Source organism: Lepisma saccharinum, chromosome 6, assembly GCF_977018435.1.
Source record: "Lepisma saccharinum chromosome 6, izLepSacc3.1, whole genome shotgun sequence".
NCBI lineage: Eukaryota > Metazoa > Arthropoda > Insecta > Zygentoma > Lepismatidae > Lepisma > Lepisma saccharinum.
In genome coordinates this window covers 76,142,269-76,167,179 of record NC_139234.1, presented here as the reverse complement: position 1 = coordinate 76,167,179, position 24,911 = coordinate 76,142,269, and positions in this window count along the sequence as shown.

Below are 24,911 nucleotides of genomic sequence, written 5' to 3'. Positions count from 1 at the left end.
CTGACTTTCGACTGGCCATGGAGAAATTAAATCAGTCAATCGCGAACGAACCCAAATTTCATGAAATATTTTTGTCCCATTTTCCCGTTACTGTTATCCTATTACTAATTTGGAACTTCATTTTAACTGTTTATTTATGCTATACGTCAGGCGTATGCAAGCACAAACCAACCTCGACTAGTGACCGTTAACAATGCGTCACTATGTCGCCTTGATATATTCATCCATTTTTATGTATTTTTCGTAATTAATGATCTTAACGTCATTGGAGCCATGTCATTTACTCTTTTATTATATCTTAGTGATCCCGAATTTACTTGTGGCTAGGTCCGTTTTAACGGTTGTGACGTTACCAAATTTTGGGTTAATTATTTTTTTTCCGTCAGTTTCTCATTTTTTACAATGCTTTGACACTTCTGACATGATATTAATGGATTTCGTCGGGTTAATTTTCTGATACCAGGGGATATATTTTATACCATCTACATATTTTCGTTTATTTTATAGTGCCATGTCATAACTTTAGTTTTATATTGCACATTATTTTATATTTTGGGAGAAGCCAGGGGCTATATATATATATATATATATATATATATATATATATATATATATATATATAATTTAGTCAATATATACATATATTACTTTTGATGCAGTCAGATTTTCATTTTAATGGTGTTCCAGTGTTAAGGCGTCAAATGACATTTTCCGCCTTTTATTTTCTTTAGCCTTTATTCAAACTTTGTTTTATACTTTATATCACTTATTGGGCAGTTTATTTTTACTTATTTTTACTCATGATTTTCACTTGCCTATAAAAGACGATTACTTTACACATTTTTTATATATTTTCAATATTGAATGACTGAGAGCAATGTAGTTTTTCCCATGTCCAACCTGTTTCCTCCCCTGTTTGGGAATTCCACGAGTTCAAGGAATTTCGAAAGTCGCCCAGCGATTTTTTTTTTGAGGCCGCAAGAAGAACGCATTCCTGAAGGCTTTGGAGCCCACCAGCCTCCTTTGGGCTTCAGCGGTGTATGTCACGTAGCAGCACCGAAATCCCTATTCCAAGTGACATCCCAGGATCAGAAGAGCGTCAGAAACATAAGAAGAAATGTCATCCTACAGAGCAACCCCCCCCCACGACTCTAACCCCCCTTAAGAAGAAGCATGAACATCTTTCATGTACATCGTCCCCTTTTGCTCTGTAAGGCCAGGCAGTGTATTTCACCACATATTGGAACTTTCCGGGTACAGTCAACGACCCAAATGTGTTGAGACCCACCCCTGTGGATCAGCAACCTGCCAGCCACCTGTGAACAGTTTCATCCTACCAGTGGCCATATTTACTGTTCCCCTTCTTGGAGTGTTCGCAGCACGGTACACCTTCCGTTTTCACTTGCAACCAGCGTACGAAATGTGTCGCCATTCGATGTGTGCCGGAAATATGCAATGGCGTCTGCTGTAAACTTTCGGGGGCCTATCATAAATACCCCCCAGTGTTCGCCCTTGGACAACGCATATTTTGGGGCTTGGAAACGCTACTTGGAGTGGCTTCCCATGGACTACCCTGTGTTCGCCCGCCCCACGGCCAACGTCTTTTCATCTGACCTGTACTGAACAGTATTCCAGAACTTTCCACACCGGGATTCGAATCCGGCCCCCCAGTGAAATTGTAATCGGTCAAGGACCGTGTATGTCCCGGAACAGTGCTTCGTACCCCAGGACTCCGGGGTTTGAGTGTATTTGGATTGCCCTGCCTTCTGATTTCTCAGGTCATAGTGTGCACACATAGTGTGCTACGAACGTCAGTGGCAAGTGAAAACATAATCTTCATCTATTTTTTTAATCTTCGTGTGGTTGTGCGCAGTCCAGTGGAGATTGGTGTTTACCACGGTCTTTTTGCTCTCGCCTCGAACTGTCATCCTGATGAGGCGGAAGATTGCGAGCATGCGGCCTTAAGGTTTCTCACGGATTAAGTTCGGTGCTTAGATAGCACTTGTTCTGAAGACATTCGCATGTATCGCGTTACGATGCAGTGTGTTGAACTTTCCGCTGACTCCACGGACCTCCGAACAACACTCTATATCGCATGTTGACCAACCGTCAGCATTGTTGATTACGAAAGACTCTTCCAGCGTGTGGCTAATGAAAACAAAAGACTTTCTTTCAGCATTCAAGCTTGAGCTTAATTCTGTTCCTTTTACTTTTCGGTGAAGGGTCTCCGACATTTTTTTATTAGTATTTTATTTTATGTATCCTTTTTGTTCATGTAATAAACAAAACCTTTTAAATTTTGGTGAATGGCAGAAGGTTCAATTTAAACTTTCAATTATTACAATTTCAATTTTGGAAATTGTTTCGCAAGAGGGAGTGTCGTACCATGCCCTGTTCGATTAAGAAATATTGACCCTGGCAGTCCTTGTCAGCTCCTGCTCAGAATGTGATGGGTAAGCCTTTCACAGGAAATGGTAAGAACACTGGCCTTTGGCAAGAGGTGACGATAGGCCAAGCGAGGGTTTATATACGTGCGCATGAGAGCGACACGAGGTCTTTTAATCTGGAATCATCGGAGAAGCAGGAGCTACTGGTCTTATTTCTAAACCGAACAGGGTAAGCTAATCTACACCCATTCTGCCATTCGCATTGCTCACTTCAGTCTAGAAACGAATCATGAGTCTATTTTAATGAATAGTTAGATATTTGTACCTGCCCGTTCAGGGCTGTCTCTACCATCAACTAGTACTAATAGTACATCCCTATTTAAGATCCCCGCGTAAATGAGGAACGCTACGAAATAATAAGTTAAAAGTTGAAAAAATGTCTTTGCGAGTCCAAAATTTAATAAAAAATGTTGCCTGAATAGTATAAATAGTGTTATTTTGGTAAAAAATTAACATAAAGTTGCAAAATAATAAGTTAAAAATTGAAAAAATGTCTTTGCGAGTCCAAAATCTAACTAAAAATCTTTCCTGAACAGATTGAATTGTGTTATTTTGGTAAAATAAGAATAAGCTGGGAAAATGTTTGACATAAAGTCAAAGTTTGGTAAAAAATAAACTCAATATTATGTTAAATAGCACACAGTAACATAAATGTACTACCTAAATCAATAATCAAAGGGTCCTAGGTTCGATACCCCGTGATAAAAGCAAATAGTGAAAACTGTAGGCCCCGTCCCTGATAGCTCTTCCTTCTTCATAGTACATATAAAAAACCCTTACGCTTCGTTCTCCTTGTTCAAAATAAAATTCTCGCTCCAATCTAATTGGGTATCCAAAAATCCTTTTTTCTTGTGTTCTCGGTAACCTTGACCTACTTAGACAGAAACCTCTTCTAACATGCAAGCGCTCTAGCCTAAAACCCTGGCTAAAGCGTCCTGTGCCTTGGGGCAAACCTGAGCGGAATATTAATTGGCGGCGGAAACCGGTTCTACAAGTGACGCATAGCTTCAGAAATTTGACCCTTGCTGCGCATTCCAGACATCCTTTGTTGTCTGGTTCAATCCCTCCCCTGTCCTACAGTATTGCATACCTTTCCCCTGTTCTTGCGTTCAGATTAGCCTTGGAAAAACCGGTTTTGAAAATCTACCGACACGTTCTCTGATTCGTCAATCGGGTTCTTTCTTTGTCCTAGCGTTCTGACGTCATTTGACCTTGACCGCACATCTCCCAAATTCCTTTCTCCTCTACCCTCAGGGCGGAGTTCATCGTCTCCTGTTTCGGACCGTCGTCTTTCATATAATAACATACATTATTACATACATTGTACACTATAGGCCTAACCATTTATTACCGTTACATATCGCGGGTTCGAGTACCGGGACAGTCCCAAATCGCAATTGGACCTGTACCTACACCCATTACCACCATTCAAAGCGGTTCATAAACCGTAAACTCTTATTTTCAATATTATAAACATTCATTATTATCGATTTATACATTGCATACTTTACAGTAATGAATATAAAACCATATGCATACCGTTTAGTACCTCTAATTACCTCCTATATACATATTTTTCATAAAAATTATAAACATGCAAATACATAAATGTAAAGTGTTATAATGATATGCAAATTAGTTCTAATTACGTGCGAATGCGTTCTAAATACGTGCAAATTAATTAACACCCGTGCAAATTAATTGCGAATATTAAATAGCAACATCCACTAGCGCGTTCCTCTACTACTTACTTTTCACGTCTTTCTTGCATTTTTTCTTCCAAAGAGCCAAGAGTACCTACAGCGGCCACAGAGAGGCCATTGTCCCATCGATTTGGAATTTTATCCGGAGTTGGACCTGGGCGCTGAACGATCAAAAAAAAAAAGTTGTAAAAGAGAATGCCATGGCCCTCATGAAAATTATGGGGCCCCATTAAATCAATATTGTTTTCAGTTTGCAAAAAATTGAATCTAAAAATGTTCTTGCTCGCTTCGCTCGCAATTTCAGTGTCTTCTGTAATGCATTGTAAATTACCACAGAGAGAAGTAAGAGCAACTAAGTACTTCAGATTGTTGCTGCTAAACAGTTTCGTCTTAATTCCATGAACAATTTTTTGGAGGAAAAGGAGCGCGCACATGTGAAAGACAATTTATGTCATTTTTGCTGTTGGTTTGTTATGGGGCGGATGAATTGATTGTGTAATGTATTTAAATAATATGTTTATATATATATATATATATATATATATATATATATATATATATATATATACACGCGCGCGCGCGTGCATCGATGCAATAAAACTAAAAGAATGAGATGACATTAGTTTTTTATTTCCCGATTGAACTTTCATCAAGGCTTTTGCTCCCACCCCCCACCCCCCAAAGCAGAGAATCTGCGCACGCCTATGTTTGGTACAACTCGTCACGTTTCCCGCGCTTGCCGATCGTTGGCATTTCTAGCAGAAAGCACGTGGAGTTGCCACTGTAGACAGAGTGATCCCCGCGTTGGGGTAAGCTGAGGTCAGGTTAATCATAAGATACGCGGGAATGCACAAATTGAACACCACACTACAAAAAAAAACATCACGCTTCTAAAACAAACTTCTTGCAAACACAAACAAAACATATGATGTGGGAGTTAGACCACAAAGTGGCAACAGCGTCTGGGTAAGTGCCTCCCTTCTAGCTTTCATTCGCTCCTCGCTGCCCGGCAGACGACTTTTTCCTCGTTTTTCATTGGCACAGAAAAACGATCGCTAGCGCGGGAAACGTGACAGGTTCTAACAAAAGCGGTATAGTTCAGATCCAAATTTATTTTTTTTATTTTTTTTATTCAACTTTATGCACATATATGCTAATCGGGACTGGACCTACAGTTTAAAGTGGGATTCGAACCACTGTGCAATGTGCCTCCACCGGGTATCGAACCTAGAAATTTGTTTTTGAAGTGAACCTAAAAAGTTTAAATGTCATGAAAGATTGTTGGCATACTCGTAAGTAAGCAGTAACTTACTTCAAAACAAATATCTTGCATTAACTTGAAGACTTGAAAAAAACATTTCCTGCCTGTTTTTGTTTTAGTACCATGCAGAACCGACTGAAACGAAACAGGTTAGGACTGTGACTCATGATGAGACAGGTGTTTTAGGCGAGAGATAGCCTGTTGCTTTCTGTGCTGTGCTTGTCAGTTGTAAGAAAAGTGGTAGGCCTTTGCGGGAATGTCATATGATATGCGTCTCGTGGCCTCAAATTTGGCCGGGGCTTATTTTTTAGAGAATTTAAAATATAATGACAATTCATATGAATTACAAAAAACAGGTATTTTTTTCTTCTAGACTACAAAACTGGACTTACTTTTTTGAAAGAATTTAAAATGTAATGACAAATTATATGAATTACAAAAAAACGGGTATTTATCTTCTTCTAAACTACAAAACTGGACTTATTTTTTTAAAGAATTTAAAATATAATGACAATTCACATGATTACAAAAGAAACAGGTATTGTTGTGAAACATACTTTCTACGAACGTTGACTCTTGTTCTTCTGCTCAGCAAATTTTGTTATTACTTTTTCGTTGAAGCCCTCTATGTTTGAAATGTATTCTATCTCTATTGTAAGCAAGTGAAAAGGCATTTGGTCTGTCATGTCCCATTGCATTTCTTAAGCAGGTTTTAATACGCTTCAATGTGCTGATACATCGTTCAGATTCAGCTGTTGTCACTGGAGTTATTAAAACTATGTTTGTCATTTTTACTGTTTCTGAAAAGGTACCCTCTAAATAATTTTAAATAAAAAATGAATGCAATCTTCTGATAGAGTTTATGTTTTTCAACTCTTCGCTACAATAAAGAACACGAAGTTCCCTATTTAGTTTTCCCTCTTCTATGAAGGGATAATAAATCTGGGAAGATGCCTCTGTTTAAAGATTGTTCTCTTTCATTATGTCCTCGTAGAGCAAGTTCATGTCGACCACAGAATTTTAAGCAATCGATAATTCTGTTTAATATATGCCTATTTTTCCGGACAAATTCATTGTGTCTTGTAATTGACAGCCTATGTCCTTCATCAATTTGTGTTCGAACATCAACCCTGCCAAACTCACTCAAACATAGCGAATAAAAGCCACCAAAACACTACAGAACATCGCCACGCAACGGAACTACGAATCAGCACTCAAATCCATTGCACTCTCCCCTCCTCTCTCTGCTAGCACGTGACCTTCACTGTAGCGTAGGTGGGTGTAGGCCATGCCTTCCTTTGCGACGTGCCCCGGAAAACGATAATTGACATCAATGCCGCTAGGAGCGCTGTCGTATCCATTGCAACAGACGATGAATTTACGTGGGTAAAAATCGCCTTTTAAAAGACTGTGTGATAGTTATGCGTTATGGTGATTGATAATTACGTCAATACGTCCGTTTTTCTTTAGGGGCTAAGCCCCGGAAGCCCCAAGGGACGAGACGCCACTCATATCTAAACATGTTGCAACAATTTGTAATTCCGCGGACTCAGAATTTACCCAAACATCATTCACGAACAGGATGGTGCATCCCTCACAGGTATCAATAGATTAGAGCTTTTTTGAACCAACATTTCCCTCTGGACATTGGATTGGCAGCGACGGTCCGATTGAATGGCCACCCAGTTTCCCTGATATTCCTATATGTGATTTCTTTCCTTGGGGCTTCATCGACGACACCGTCTATAAGACAATAATGAACTTTGGAGCATGCATTGCAGTGGTGGATCCAGAAGTTACAGTTGGGAGGGGCGAATTTCAGTCGGGTACATACAGGCCATTCGGTTTAGCCTGAGCTCTGGCATGCGCAAAGCGAGAAATGTTTGTAGTCTGCAGAAGACGTCACGTGACTCATAGCAGCAGTGTTGCAATTCGTTCAAGTTACAATTCCACTAGACATGAAACTGACAAAGGCTATATGCTATGTTGTTGTCTCATTAAAAAAGAAAATATATTTATTACAAATCTAAAATAGGGCACTGTCCTTCATCATCGTCAAATTCGTCAATTGTTCTACGAATAACACACTTGTCAAATTCGTCCACATCACTTTAAATTTCTTTCTTCTGCGTGGTTTGCTAGGCGTTACTAATCCCCAGTGGTCAGAAGTAGCGCGCTACTTGCAGCGTCGCTACAGTAGCTAAAATTCTTCCGCCCAGAGTTTGGACTTGGAAATTCTATTTTTGTCTTTTCTGTCGAAAGTTAGGGAGGGTCACGTGAACCGCTGAACCAATCGGCTTTGACCAGTTGCCGTGGTGAGGGGGACTTCTCGTGGTATTCTGCGTTGCCAAGTGTATGCCTGACAGCAAAAGTTCGGCGTTATTGTACGGTTTGTTTGTGCTTTTTTTTCGTATCTGTGATTTTTATACTGAAAGATGATGAGCCTAACGCGAATACACCGGCGAAATCGGAAGAAAAAAAAAGTTGTCGGGCGTGGTATTCCTCTGCGTGGCCCGACTCGTGAATTAGTATGTGTAGTGCGAGTTTATTTTGAAAATGAAAGAGATAATAATGGCGCCTTGATTCCGTTTAAAAAAAGTGATTGGGAGAACAGCAGCTGCTCTGGGAATTATCAGAACGTCCGTGATGTCCATCGGGAAGGAAAAGTCCCGCTTAATGGAGACAGACGCATCATAACATGCTATAGTACCACTGGAGTAAGCAGGATTTTATTTCGGAGGGTTGGAATTGTAAATGTGGATGTTACAAAGTTGCATTTTTTCCCGTGGGGCGGAATAAGTAATACAACATTTCATAATTATTAGAGTTGAACGGATATCCACACCCATGCTGATTCTCTTACCTATCTCACCGATACCCTTGTTTGAAAATGACGCGTATTAATTAAAAGCTGTTCAAAATATTGACTAATATTAGTGTGTAAGTAAATACTTCCAATTGTGTGTATCAATTTATTAGGGTTGTGCTTTATACGTAAGAATTACATCAAATTCTGAAAATACTATTACGTAATCACAAAATACACTTTTCCATACAACATTGGTTCAAAATAACGGAAACTTGGAATTATGCATAAATTCAAGGACACCCTGAAAGTGCTTGCTGCATATTTGCAAGCCTCGCGAAAGATTAAAATGTTGGAAAAGTATTGGTCGGTGTCGGTAAATATAATCCAACCGATATCTTCCGATACTGATACCACGGTTAAAAGTGGTTTAAAGACAAAAATGATATTTGGGAGGTTGATTTAAGAGGTTCTCCAGTTACCAATTTAGTTTTCCTGATTTTTTAAAAATACTTTTAGTTGAAACTTTTGAATTTCTCAAAATTTCGGGAGGGAACTGCAGCCCCATGAGTCCCCCCTCGAGCCAACCACCCATTCTATATCGCATAAATTCTGAATTCAACCTAAATTTCAGGATCTTACTGAACATGCTGTAGATACTCTTGTGAGGATATCAGTAAAACACATATGCCCGGTTCGCTCCACCATCTTTAAAACGTTCTTAACGAGTTGATAGTTAACGCATCACTAAAATCTTAGCAGTCTGTTAAACTTTTAATGTTCGCTCAAGCGATTTTATAGGCCCGTTAACTAACGACATGTTAGAGACGTTTTGCTTTGATGCCTTGCTATTCTCATACTTTGCTACGAGAAATGCAACATTTTCATTGGTTGCACCGTGGAGAGTAGACTGTGCGTAAGCGGATTTGGGCTTTTTTGTACGAAATCCCAGGAACAAAAATAAATAAAGTAATGTGTAACACCTAAATATATGTTTCAGAAATGAATGTTAGTTAGGTATTTACGTCCGCACACCGAAAATGTTATGTATTAGGATTAACAGTTACATTGTAATTTCATAAGTTAGATTTAAATGAGTGCCTACCGACTGCCAATACAAGATCATAAATATATAAATAAAAGCTACTGTTCTAGGTTAGGGTAATCTGTTTGAAGTTTGATAAATTTAATTATATTAAAATGGCATTGCAAAAGAGGCCTAAAGGTGGAAATGAACGTGTGTTTGCTATAATAATTTTCCTCAAAAAGAGAGAACATTTCACGAAATGTACACCATGCATAACTTAACTTACTGTCCCATGGCAATTAAATAATATGTAGATATTGCAAGTCAATTCTATTGGCATTGATGTGAATGGGGCATTGCAAACAAGAAATCTACTGTTTCCAAATAATCACTGCCAAAAAAAAGAAGGCACGTAAAATGTTTACCAGTATGATTACCGTTCATGCATATGTTTCTGACGTTTCTGAATGGTTGTGTTTTTGTTTCGTACAAATATTTTTCAAAGAAAAAATATATATAATAAAATACGATATTTTATATTTGATTTATCATAAATGGTAAAAAGGACAAGTACACTGTTTGACAGTATCCTCAAAACTTGTACGAACGTACCGTGCAAAGAATAATTTCCGAATGCGTGGTACTGTGTTTTACAAACAAATATGCATACTTTTACAATGTTCATCCACGAAACTATATTACCAGAAACAGCTTAGGATTAAGCTTTTTTCTTAATAAAACATACATGTGTAGTACGGGACTTTACATTATGTTTGGTTATTCGTTATGTGATGAAATTGTAGTCATTCAGAAAATGTACCTTGTACATGGAACGGTTGATTAATATGATATTTGACATTTGATTTAACATAACTGGTAAAAAACAAGTGCACTTCCAATCAATTTACAATTCACTATTTGATATCGCTGTGTAGACAACAATGAAATTAATATAAACTATAAAGGATGGATAATATTGAGTAATCGGAACTCGACGTGCCATTTTAACTGGCGAGCAAAACGAAATATGCCACGAGAAGTAACTGGACCCTAAAATTTGATTGCAGTGCAGATGTTCATACGAACAGTCTCCACAATACCCTAGATAGAATTCTAACCCTCCGCAATAATTCCGAGTTTTCGGCTCATCGCCCCCTTTCCCCTCGAGAGAGTCCACCCCCAAAAAGGCCAAGCACGGCGAAGTCGGTTGCCGCGGTGTGGCAAGCGAATGCGTGGGTCTCCGCCTCCCTGCCTCTGCCTGAAATGCGAGCGAGCGAAGGGTGCATGTTGACAGGAAAAGATATCCTGTACGACTGGACAAAAAAAAGACGTTTGGCAACACCGCTTTCCCCCCTTCCACACTAGCACAAGTGGAGACGAAAAGTCTGCGGTTCTCAAGTCCAAACTCTAGCCGGAGCGACTTTAGCTACAAAATTTGTAGCTGTAGCTGTAGCGAAGCTACATTTTAAAAATTGTAGTTGTAGCGGTAGCGAAGCTACAAAATTCCTGTAATTGTAGCGAAAATTTCGCTACAGCTACATTTTTTCTCAGCATTTTGAGGTGAATTTTGAATGTGTCAAAAGCGTCAAAAATAATTCGACAATAATGCTTACTTTTGTAGGAAGTTCATAAATACAAAGTCTATTACATAGAAATACAGATTATCTATCTGCATGTTATTTAATTAGTATCTAAATAATTCTAATATCCAGATAACTAGCTGACATATATGAATATATTCCAACTAACAGTTACGTTTTTTTGAGCTGCATCGCTATTTTGGGGAGAAACATGCCTCGTTTGCTGCACCGCTGCAATAAAGTGCCTCGTTTGAATCACCCCCCGAACAAATCCTGTGGATATCCATGGTGTAAGAGACACCAAAATGTCATTAATTTCTGTGTAAAACACAACTTGCAGTGCAAAAACGAGCGATGGATTTTCCACTGCACTGACAAAGGAATAGTGCCAGCAATAAATGGCTCAGTACGTTTATAACGGAAAATCACGCCTTACAGATTAACAAATCTGATTAAAATAATTATAGATTAAATTATTCCAATTAAGACACGTATTCAGTATAATTCTATACTTAGTATAATTTGAACTAAGGCAAGGTGCAAGTGGATAATGTTTAATGTTGCATTTGGCCACGACAAATCGTCTCTGAAACAGCATTTGTATATGTTCTTATGGACATTAACGAAAAAAAGGAACTTTTGATCTAGTGGACCGATTGAGCAGAAATTCAAGACCATGGTAAAACACATTCTAAACGTCAAGATTCCGAAGTTTAATAAAAATCGAGTGAAGGATAAGGCCCTAATTGAGGATCAAAAATCACGGAAGATAACAAAAGGACGCTTGAGAAGATATTATTCACGCTGAGCTGTCCTACTTTCCATGCTGATGGACAAAGAACGGGTCAATCACCTAATCTCGTCAAGGGTGCATTTCATCAATACAGGGGTAGATGGCGGATAACAAGTTTTTCTGGAGGCAAAGTAGAAAAGGACTTAAGCATAGAGGCTAGACATGGAAGTCTTCGCGCGAAGCTGAAGGAAAAGACAGTACTAGTGGAATATTCGTTCGGATCGCATCCGTGCTAGCTGATTTCGCAAAAGAGTCTTTGTTAGTTTTCGAAACGTTGAACAACCACATCATGGGCGAGTAGAACACTACAGAGCCGCAAGGGGCTTTTCCCCCTTCCGATCGCGCCTACGTCGGCGACAAAATTCCATCTGTCGTCGCGAGAATTTGATTACCGCCGTGATAAATTATAGCCCGATAATTACATAACATCGTAGAAACGCCGCCCGAACTATGTAAATCTAACCGCCGCATTCGTAACCCTGTGAACTCTATTCATTGTTGAGATGCTGAACCATTGTTGAAATGCTGAACCATTGTTGAGATGCCGATCCATTGTTGAGATGCTGAACCATTGTTGATGTGCCAATCCATTGTTGAGATGCTGAACCATTGTTGAGATGCCGAATCATTGTTGAAATGCTGAACCATTGTTGAAATGCTGAACCATTGTTGAGATGCCGAACCATTGTTGAAATGCTGAACCATTGATGAGATACCGATCCATTGTTGAGCGAACTTAAGATCCTTGCTTCAACGAAGATTACTCCAGAGAAAGGAAGAGAGGAATACGGGTTGACAATCGTAAGTTAAGTTCTGGAAGTGAAAGTGATTCCGTTAATCGAGTGTCCATCTGAGATGTCATCCCAGGTAGCAATGACCCAAGTCCAGCCGTAAGGTAAGAAAGCATTTTTATGACCGTCGGATATCGATCCAGAATATCAGCGCGTGATTCTAAATATTGGATTACACAATATTCCGTAGCAAAATTGACATAAACATTATCTACTTCGCATACTAACATTTCGCCGTAGTTATTCCTTGTGAACTGAGAAAGTAATTTTATAATGGATCCAAACCCTAAATAAATAATATTCTAATCATTTCAGTATAATTATCAATCTTAAAATCACATTGCGTTGAGTAAAAAAATAAATTGCTAACAACCGTCTTTAACTGAAAGCTAGACAATGCTATTTTTCCAAAAATAACAGTATTTGTAGTAGAATTAGTATTGTGTAATCTGCCGATGAATGTGTGAGTGAGTGAGTGAGTGTGAGTGTAAGAGGGCAGCCTGTATAATATAAATTGATTTATTTAATTATATAGATTTCACACCCATTTTGTTGTGTTACGTAATTTACAGAATAGAATAATATAACTGTATGAACAAAGTTACCTCGCTTTAAAGGTCCAACTGCATAAACACGATCCCTGAAACCATATTTATTATAATATTATTATAGTCCTTATGGCTTGAGTGCAGTTATACTTTACATTATTGAATAAATTAATTAGTGTGCATTTTACTTTAATTGATTACCACTGAACCCGTCGCTTTACAAGATGGCGCCCGAACATGCGACAGGGCAGGCCGAACATGCGACAGTGCAGGTCGAACATGCGATAGGACAGGTCGAACATAGTTACGTTTAGGCTAAGGTATCGTATTTGCGTTCTAAATCAGCTGATCAGATAGGTAGGCCTGAGTGGGCTGTTGTAACTGCATAGGAATATGTTAAGATAATCGTAGACATTATGCAAGCTATGGATAGGAAAGTAAACTGTTTCATTTGTTGTTGCTAGTATAACTGTAATTTCAAGAATTGAAATTTGATTGAAAATTTTTATAGGCCATAAACCTGCCATGTTTAGCTACGGGACGTTAAAGCGAAAGGAGCTTGTGAAAAAATTTATTAAGCTAAATAATAGAATAATAGCAATTAACGCGTAACCAAAGTAATTGAATTTGAATAATTACGTAACAAAAACAAACTTATGATGTTTATCATTTATTGAGGTATTCTGGAATATTTGCATGTTTTGTTTATTGTATTTTGATATTTGTAGTAGTTAGTGTAGTTAAAGAGTATATAGAGGATTTTGTGAATACTATTATGTTGCATGTGTGTATATATATTTTGGGCTTATCGATCAACAATTAAATGGGCGAAGAATTAAATTTTTGGGCAATCCGGCGGTACGGAAAACGACTAGGCCGATGGAAGAAAGTGGAACACCGTAGGCTCTATTTATGAAAAAGAAAAGAGAAATTTATATCTCGCTGCGAGAACGCATCGAATCCAAGGAAGAAGAGAGAGAGAATAACGACCGAGGAGAAGGGTGATGGAGAGAATAACTCGACAAAGGAAGAAGATTGAAGAAATGGACAATCCAAAGGAAGGAGAGGAAGTGACGTTACTGGAAGGCGACCAGGGAGGAGAAAGCAACCGTGCTCCGGAGAATACCGTTATCCCTGAAAGTGAGCAGCCAACGGCAGTGTTACCAACCCAAGGCACCATGGATGTTCAAGCGATAATGGCGCTCTTCACTACGATGATGAAGCAACATGAAGAAGGGAAAGAACGTCGAAAAGAGGAGAAAGAAAGGAAGAGAAAATTGGAAGAAGAAGAGAAGGAGAAGATGAGAAAATTGGAAGAAGAAGAGAAGGAGAAGAAGAGAAAATTGGAAGAAGAAGAGAAGGAGAAGAAGAGAAAATTGGAAGAAGAAGAGAAGGAGAAGAAGAGAAAATTGGAAGAAGAAGAGAAGGAGAAGAAGAGAAAATTGGAAGAGGAAGAGAAGGAAAGGCAAAAAGAATTGCGAAGAAGAGAGAAAGAACAACAACACCGAGAGATGATGGATCAGTTTCTACAAGCATTAAAAAAGAATGATGAGAAAATAGAAAAAGCCCAAGAAGAGTGTGTTGAAAGACATCGTGATAACTCGAAAGACATTGAGAACCTGGAAAAAACAGTGGAAACTGAAGTCAGGCAGATCCATGAACACCTGGCACACCTGGGAGAGAAGATAGAAGAAAAGAAGAATGACGTGGAAAAGAGAATGGAAGAGGAATTCCGAATGGTTGATCGTCGACTTGCAGCGGATTCCAGAATGGTGGAAGAAAGATTCGGACAAATCGAAACAAAGATGACCTCAGAACAACAGCAATGGAGGAAGATAAAAAACATGTCGCAAGACTTACGCCAAGACGTCACACGAATCAAAGAAACGATGCAGAGAGAGACTTCTTCAATCGTTATTACGTCACCACGAACAAGGAACGAGGAAGAACAGCGAGAATCAACGCCCCTGGCGACATTAGCACAGGAACCATCTCGATCGGGGAGTCAGTCCACAGGCGATGACGGCATGGAGCAGGATAGCAGTTGCTCGCGAGTCCACTCCGTGGTACAGACCAGTGTGGCCACCTCGGAAATAGGCAGGCGTGCCATCTTCTCGAAGTTTTCACTGGACAACTTTATGATTTTCGACCAAGAGAAGACAGAAACTTTGCCATCCACGTTTCTTCAAGAATTCAAAAGAGATTGCATTTTATATGGGATTCACGAAGAGGATTACCTGAAGCTCATCCAGAAACTTCTTCGCGGTTCCGCACGCATTTGGTTAGACCACCAGGTACCAGCGTTCAAGACCTTTAGCACCTTCGAAAAAGCTTTCATTTAACAATTTCAGTGCAGATCATTGGTAGAGAGGAAGGTTACAAGGTTACCCAGTTACAAGCGGTACGACGTCAACGGAAAGCTCACATACAAACAGTTTTTCTGGCAGAGGGTGAATGAATTCCGTTCGCTTAAGCCCGGAACCGAAGTGATAGAAATCCTCACGGCCATCAGAGCTATGTACCCGAGCTACGTACAGAGGCAGCTTACAGGAGATGTGTTAGAAAATTTTGACCGAATGTCGCTTATCCTTGAAGACATGGATTTGCTGAAGGAGAACGAAAAACATCGATGGGAAGATCAATCAAGCAGAAGAGGGAATAATAATTTTGATAGGAAGAGAGGAGAAAATTTTCCACGAGTGCAAATGGCGACTACACGCAATACATACAATGGACGTCGACAACAATTCAATCGACAAGAACAATCGCAGTACAGTCCTCCAAGACAGCGAGACAGGGATGCCAAACGCTCGAATCGAGGAAACTACCGTGGAGGCAGACAGAACACAAACGCAGGTTACCGATGGCGCGGCGACATACGATTTTCACGCGGGGAGGAAGACAATCGTATGGAAGAAGGCACAACACAAGCTATTCATTTAGTAAGAACCGCCTACAACAATGAGAAGCAAGAGACTGACGAACAATGGCCTCAACCATCAACGAGTAGGAGACTCAATCCCAACGCGCCAGATTACCAGTCAGGTACTCGTCGGGATAACAGCCACGGTGACGAACCAGTCGTATCACGTGTAGGGTAAAGACCCCGAATATGAGACCCTTTTGGTAGAATTCGATTTACTTGTTAATTAAAACAAAAACTATTTATGTTTTTTTTAAAATATATTTTGTAGGGAGTCTATTTCACGATACAAGGTATTGGAATATAAAAAAAAGTAACAATCATAAATTATAAACAAAAAAATGAACACAAGTGCTACTGAGCTATTTTTATAGGGGGTACCGAATAAGAGACCCCCGACCTTGTTTGGGTTATAAAAATCATTTGAATCTTTGAACTAAATTATCTTTGAACTAAATGATTTTCTTACCAAACTATAAGTGAAACAATATTATTTTTACACCATGTTTAAAAAGATTAGGCTATTCTAAAAAAGAAACTGACTATTTTTACCATGCTAAAAATACGAAACAAAATGTTCCTTCTATGCTATCCTAGTAGCTGTCCTGTTGTCACCAAAATTGGTTCACTTCAAATGAAACTGTGAAAAGACCTACATTGTGTTACACAGGAAGTAGCTACCTGGTAGAAACGAAGTTCTACATGCTTTTACTTTTGATTTTTGCACATCGAACACACAAATGTGTCATCTGCACCACAATGAGCATGAGCCCACTTGTAACAACGTGTGCACTTTACCCACTCTTCACCACATTGATCTTTTTAATACGATGAACCACAAAATACACATTCTGTATCATCTTCTTCTTCATCTAATTCTAAACTGTCAGACGATTCTGCTAATGAGAAACATTCATCCGAATCATCTGTGGATTCTTCACATTTCTTTGCTACAACCTTCCTCTTCTAACGTGAAGTAGAACGCGAGTAATCTGATTGCTGCTTTCTTTTTACCTCAGTAGGCTTCCTACTGTGAGTGCCTGTAACACCCCTACCAAACAGGTTCTTCTTCACTTCCTTCTTACATTTCTTCGAATTATCTGCAAGTCTTTTTTTTGTATGGTGTTGTTGTTATAACTACTGGTTGATTCACTACGCGAGATTTCCCGGAGTTGGTAAGAGATGGGCAGTCTAATGTGGACAGTGGCTCAATGTCTTCTGGCATTACAATGGCATCGTCATTAGGGGGTGGTACTGTTGAAGACTGCGTAGCCTGAATAGGACTGCTTTCAGGCTCCTGCTTCTGTTCAAGTTGGCCTAACCTGCTGCAGCTTGGTTGGGGATCCACGTAACTTTTGGGTAGTTCAACTGACTGACCTGTCACATTCCTCTTTTCTTTTTAGAGCTGACACAGTGTATTGCAAAATCTTCATCACGAAAAATGTATCTATTACAAGGGAATAAACCAGTCTTTCGAAATGCATTAACAGATGTTTCCATAGTAGCAGCTCTGTTGTATGCACCTGGCAATATTCTGGCAATTTTAGTTATTTTTAGTGGTTTTCCTGGATTCTGACGCAACCATGTTTCAATGTTTTGAAGGGAAACATGAAACCTACGTCTAGAGGCTGCATTTTATGCGTCGAGTGTGGCGGTAAACAGATAATAGAAACATTGTGTTCTTTCGCTTTTTCAATCACTGCTATATTTCTTACGTGGGAGTAGTGACCGTCTAAAACCAGAAGCACAGGTTCTTGGTAACATAATTGCAACTTAACTCCCAAATTAGGAAAACCAATGATGAAAATCAACGTAAAATAGTAGATATATTTTGTGACTCCTAATACGAGACCCTTCATTATTATGGTAGTCCTATTATGAGACCGGTCTCATATATTGAACCTCTTCCAAGTCTCATAATAGGACCTTCGCAGGGTAAACAAATGAACAACGCTATCTCTCTTACAAGTGAACGAAAACTAGCAACTAATTACATGGTACAACACACACACTCACCACTACGAAACACAGTAAAAACGGGATCAGTAAGAAATTACCTTATCCATTTTCAGCAGCTAATTTCCAAACTGCAGCAAAATTTCCACGAGCACGCATTCTTTTTCACATTCGCTGCGAAACCAACTCTACACACAAGGAGCTCACGTGACTTCCAGTGCTATGGCGCGATTCCTCCTTGTGTTTCAGCTTCTTTCCACTAGGGTGCAGCTCTTTGTTTACGAGATACATGGGGGTCTCATTTTAGGTGCCTATCCTCATATTCGGGGTCTTTACCCTATATCCGGTGGCCTACTCCTACAGGGGCGAGATAAGAAAGCAGCTGAGACAGATGTTAGATTGGGACATCATTAGACCGTCGAATTCTTGTCATCTCAATCCTCTACTGGTTGTTAAAAAACCGGGAGGTAAAGGATTACGTTTGTGTATCGACTTTCGCCGACTGAATCAGCGTTGCAAACTACAACGTGTAAAAACACTGAATCTTAACGAAATATTACAAATTTTTCATGGCAAAAAGATTTTTTCAAAGTTGGACGCTAATAGTGGGTTTTGGCAGCTGAACCTATCCGAGCACAGCAAGCCTTATACTGCCTTTCTATTTGAAAATCAATTGTATGAATTCCAAACCATGCCTTTCGGATTATCAAATGGCGTTCAAGGTTTCACCAATGCAATGAACGCAGTGCTAGGAGCCGAAGTTAGTGGATTTTGCCTAGCATACGTGGATGATTTGATCATTTTTTCAGAGGATATAGAAACACATCTAATTCACCTGGATACTGTTCTCAGTAAACTTCATGACGCCGGAATGACAATTCAACTGGATAAATCAGAGTTTTTCAAAACACAAATTGAATACCTTGGCCACATAGTAAATGAAAATGGAATTCAACAGCATCCCAAACGTTTCGAGACGATCAAGCAGCTTAAAAACCGACCTCAATTAAAGGAGTTCAGAAACTATTAGGAGTCTTTCAATGGCATAAGAAGTTCATTGACCAGTTCGCACAGATGGCAGCACCGCTGTATGAACTTTGAAGCAAAACCGGAAGTGGAAATGGACTGAGGCACAGCAACAGAGTATGGATGCTCTAAAAGAAGCTGTCTGCAACGAACTGCAATTATATCACCCAGATTTTAACGACACCTTCTACGTGCAATGTGATGCGAGTATGTTAGCGCTAGGCAGTTGCCTATATCAAATCAAGGATGGCGAAAAGAGGATAATTCAATATGCAAGTCGAGCCTTGAGAGGGGCTGAGAAACGGTACAGCATAAACGAACTGGAATGCTTGGCCATCATTTGGTCTATCCAGAAATTCCACATTTATCTGGCAGGAAGGGAATTTATTGTGGTAACAGACCATAAAAATCTGCAGTTTCTAAATCAAGCAAAAAATTGGAATAGTAGGCTAACGAGATGGAGTCTCCAGCTTCAAGGCTATAATTTTAAGATCCAGCTTTGTAAAGGGAAGGACAACATTGTTCCGGATTCACTGTCACGCTACTGTGAAGGTGAAGGTGTGACTACAGCACACGTCAACCATGTAATCATTGGCCAGCCATACCTCCAGATGTACACCGCCGAAAAACTAGCGGAAGAGCAAAGGAAAGATCCAGCCTTTCAAGGGATTTTTCAGGTACTAGATGGCAACACTGACGACGGAGATCGGCGAGAGAGGAGACTGCGTGAGTTTTTTCGCCTCGAGAACGGCATTCTAGTACGCAGCGATTTCCATGACAACGGGCATATAAAGATCTGCAACCAAACCACCTCACAGCCCAGATGTTGCAGGAGTGTCACGAAGATTCAGGGCACTTTGGATTTGAGAAGACCTGGAAACTTCTGTCACCTTTGTACTATTGGAGCTCGATGAGAAAGGATCTGAAAAAATGGCTTAGGAACTGTGAACGATGTGCCGAAACCAAGCCACAAAAGCAAGGCAGAAATCATATTATTACATCTCTAAGGGCGACAAAGGCACGAGATATTGTGGCGGTGGACTTAGTTGGCCCCTTACCAGTGTCAAAAGGAAGAGAGAGATATCTATTTACAATCATGGACTTGGCAACCAGATATCTAGTGGCTTATCCAATCAGATCGAGTAACACCAAACTCTTACTCAAATATCTAACAAAATTTTATTTTGTTCATCTGGGAAAACCAACTTGTATCTTGAGCGACAGAGGCCCACAGTTTGTTAGTAAGGAATGGAAAGAAACACTGGAGAAGTATAACGTGAAGATTATGCTAACTGCACCCTATCATCCATCTTCCAATCCCGTAGAGAGAGCTCACTCAGAGATAAATAGGTTAATGCGAGTGTTCTGTGGAGAGAACCATTCCACCTGGAGCGAACACGTAACTTCCATAGTATTGCTACTAAATTACACTGTATGCACATCACTGGGGAGCTCACCCGCAGAACTTTTTCTTGGTCAAGACAACAATAGTACACTTCTGCAGCACTTAGGGATCAAAGAAGAAAGACAAGAAACACCGTGGAAAGAAAAACTGATAGCTGCCGAAACGAGAGTCCGAGAACTAAAACAGAAGAGGAACCAGAAAAGTAGTAAAATTGGGGAAGAAATCAAGGAAAATAGTAGTATAAAATATGATAGGATGAGCACAAAAATTGTACAAATGAAGAGCTCATATGATTAAACAGCCCGATTTGCCTACACTTAAAACTATGCCAAGATGCTCTTATTCCCTATTTCTTTAAGTGTGATATGCTCTTAATTTTAAGAATTCTGAATTCTAGTGTAGAAAAGAAGAACCCTCAATAGATAGATTTGCTTATACTTAAAATTATGCCAAGATGCTCTTATTCCCTATTTCTTTAAGTGTGATATGCTCTTAATTTTAAGAATTCAGAATTCTAGTGTAGAAAAGAAGAACCCTCAATAGATAGATTTGCCTACACTTAAAATTATGTTAAAAAGGGTATATAGCCCAATTGGCTATGTGTGTTTATATTTAAATTTAAAGAATTTTGAATTCTAGTGTAGAAATGAAGAACTCCTCTTAGATAGATTTGCCCATGTGTGTAAAAGCTACATCTCTCAGTTTGTTGTCCATAAACTTGTCAAAAATATGCCCCTCTTGATATTGTTTTGACTATACTTAAAACTAGGGCAAAAATGCTCATATTCTCATCCTCTACAACTTACAAATCAATACAATAGGACAAGGGCAGGCAAGCAAATTGGTTTCATGTTTTTTCTAATCTTTGATCAGTTTCATGTCCTGGCCAGCAATAAATTATGCACGCCTGGGAGATTTTATATGCTTGCATGCATGAGATAAAATTTATACTGTGCCCTTTCAGGGAAAATTCTCTATACATGCCATCATGTCATTGACTCCAAGGGAAATTCTTAGTAAAAAGAACATTGGCCTCTTGCATGCTGTCATATATGCCTGAATTGGATTCAGGTTTTGCTTTGTTCTAATAATATATACCCGAGTGAGACTTACAGAATATTCATTGCATATTTCAAAGTCCAACTTTGAATTGTATTTAGCTGATATAGAGCTCAATAACTCCTGGGTTCTGATGCTCAATAGAATGTGGACATAGTCCCATGGCTTATTGCCTTGTAAACAAGAGCTCTGGGTTCTGATACTCAATAAAATGTGGACATAGTCCCATGGCTTATTGCCTTGTAAACAAGAGCTCTGGGTTTGAATCCTGATAAAATGTGAGGCCTCCCCTGATGGCAAAGTTTTAATATTGCTGCCTTGTAAACAAGAGCTCTGGATTTGAATCCTGGTAAAATGTGAAAGATTGAAATACATGTGGCAAAATAATATCTCCACACGTGAGATTTTGAGAATAATCACTGCTAGTTGATATACAACTGATAGCTCCCAGATCTGAAACCTGGTAAAGTGTGTTATACAAGAGCATAATAAAGCAAAATTATTTTATATTGGGGATAACCAGAGCCTAGTTATTGCTGTTGTCTGGGTATAAAACCATCAGCTCAGCCACTAACTGCTGTTATAACTGTTTTGGCATATTGTCCATAGTTCTGTTTTTTTGGACCAAGAAATTTTATATAAATAAACAATAAAAATGCCAAATCAAAAATATTGCAATCAATGTAAAAAAAATATATCTAGTTCTAATTGGTCTAGGCACCGGTTTAATTGTGACCGTAAGAAATGCAGAAAGGCCACAAAAATGTGTCCAAGATGCCATAAAATATTAAGCAAGGCATATTACAAAAGGCATAAGTGTAATTCTTATGTACAGTCATCAACATTGCCCCCACAACCATCTACATCTGGTCTGAAAAGGAAGCATGAAACACCTGTTAATGCTAGACCGGCAAAGCAGCCACGCTATACACTACCTATCCATAGCAGTTTTAATGGCCAGCTTAGGGATTACCAGTTTGTATCAGAGCAAAAATGTGGTATTAAGAATTTTTTGAACAGTATAAATCCTGATGTGCAGGAAATTCTAAATGCACAAAATGGCTCTTATAAGCTGTCTCTCAAATTGTTTACACAATATAAGAAACCAAATGGCACAAAATTTACACAGCCCCACATAACAGAAACTGTACCTGTATATTCAAATACAAATTCAGACAAAATAATAAGCAGTTTGATAGATCAATTGAATATTAAACACTCTGAATTTGCAGCAAAAGAGTCTGGATGGAGCCTATGCGGATCTCCACACAAGCTCTATGTTAATATTTCTGAATTCAGCCCATTAAAAGGATCTACATATCTGCCATTACCTGCCAATATTAAAAACAAAAGAGCCGTGGTTAATATAAAAAATAATGATGAGAAATGCTTTTTGTGGTGTATTTTAGCTGCTTTGTTTCCAGTTTCATGGAATCCTCAGAGAATAAGTTATTATAAACAATATGAACACAATTTTGATGAAGCAATGGAGGGTTTAGAATATCCAATACCTGTTCAGAATATTGATAAATTTGAAAAAAAGGCCCGGGATATCAATGGTAAACAATTATCTATTAATGTATTTATTTGTTCTACTGGCCGTGGCAATTGCTTGATAGCACCTCTCAGAATCAGTACATTTGATGATGATTCTACTGTTCCGATTGATCTGCTCTTAATTGAAGGGGATGGCACACACCATTACACTCTGATACATAATCTTGAAGCTTTAGTCAGAACACAACTAGACAAATCTAATAGAATATTTAAGTTGTGCAGAAGATGTTTAACTGTATTTGATGGTCAAAAAATAATAAATGGTGTTTGTGAATGTAACACAGAAATTGCTAAAAACAAGTTAATTGAGCATCTGAAATACTGTGGCAACCAATAACCTGTTCATATGCTTATGCCTAATCCAATTGAAAATGCCAAATTCAAAAAATTTGAAGCCTTGTTGGAACACCCAGCATATATAGTCTGTGATTTTGAATCAAATCTCAAACCTCTTGCATTCTGCAGCCCAGATCCTGATGAACCTTCAATTACACCATACCAATTACATGAACCTTCTAGTTTTTATTATGTGATTGTACAGGATGGTGTTGTTAGTAAAGAATATTTATACATGGGAGCAGATGCCATCAAAGAATTTGCACATAGAATAGAAAATGAGTGCCATGACATAGCATCTAATATCTTATTAAAATCAAAACCCATGTTGCCTTTAACAGAGAAACAGAATGAAGATTTCAACAATGCAGAAAAATGCCCGGTATGTGATTCTGAATTTTCAGATATAAATATCAAGATACATCACCATTGCCATACAGATGGTAAATTCTTAATGGCCCTGTGTAATAGCTGTAATATTAAAATCCAGAGACCAAAATTTGTCCCTATATTTTGCCATGGAGCATCCAATTATGATTTTCATAATTTGATCAGGTACGAGGGGTTTGACAAGCAGAATTTAAATATTTTAGCTGAAAATAATGAAAAATATATTGCTATTAGCAAAATAATTCAAGTTAATGGTGTTCCTATTCACTTAAGATTTCTTGATTCCTACAGAATTCTGTCTGCTAGCCTGGCTACACTGGCCACTCAATTATCTGATGATCAATTCAAAATCACATGTGCTTTGTTTCCAAATCAGGACCTGAAATTAATTAGGCGGAAGGGTGTATATCCATATGACTATGTTACAGGTTTTTCTAAATTTGATGAGTGTGCTCTGCCACCACAACAAGAGTTTTACAGCAAAATCAGAGGATCTGGAATTACTGATGATGATTATCACCATGCCCAGTTGATGTGGAACAATTTAAAATGCCAGACATTTGGTGATTATCACAAGGCATATTTAAAACTTGATGTGACCCTCTTAGCTGATATACTTCAGGCATTCAGAAAATCTTCCATGCAAAATTATAAGCTGGATCCAATGTATTTTTACAGTGCGCCAGGCCTAGCATGGTCTGCAATGTTTTTAAACACTAAAATGCAATTGGATCTGATCCAAGATCAAGATATGTACTTGTTTATGGAGCAATGTATAAGAGGGGGCATGGTGCAATGCTCTCAGAGATATGCCAGAGCAAATAACAAATATATTCCTGATTATGATCCAGCACTGCCATCAAATTATATACTGTATGTAGATGCCAACAGCCTCTATGGTTATGCTATGATGGATAAACTGCCATATGCAGGGCTTGAGTGGGTTGAAGATTTCAATATTGAAGATCTTAAGGATTTTGATGACAGTAACTATGGCCTGTTCTTAGAGGTTGATTTGACAATTCCTGACGATTTACACAACACATTTTCTGATCTGCCCCCAATTCCCGAGGTTCAGTGCTCACCTGGCTCTAAACAGAAGAAACTGATGATGACTCTAGAGCCAAAACAGGGTTATGTCTTATATTACAAAAACCTCCAGTTCCTGATGAAACATGCTGTTCAAGTAGGCAAAGTTGGCAAAGTTTTGAGGTTCAGGCACTCAAGATGGTTGAAGCCATATATTGATACAAACACAGAGCTTCGAACATCTGCAATGAGCCAATTTGATAAGACCTTGTTT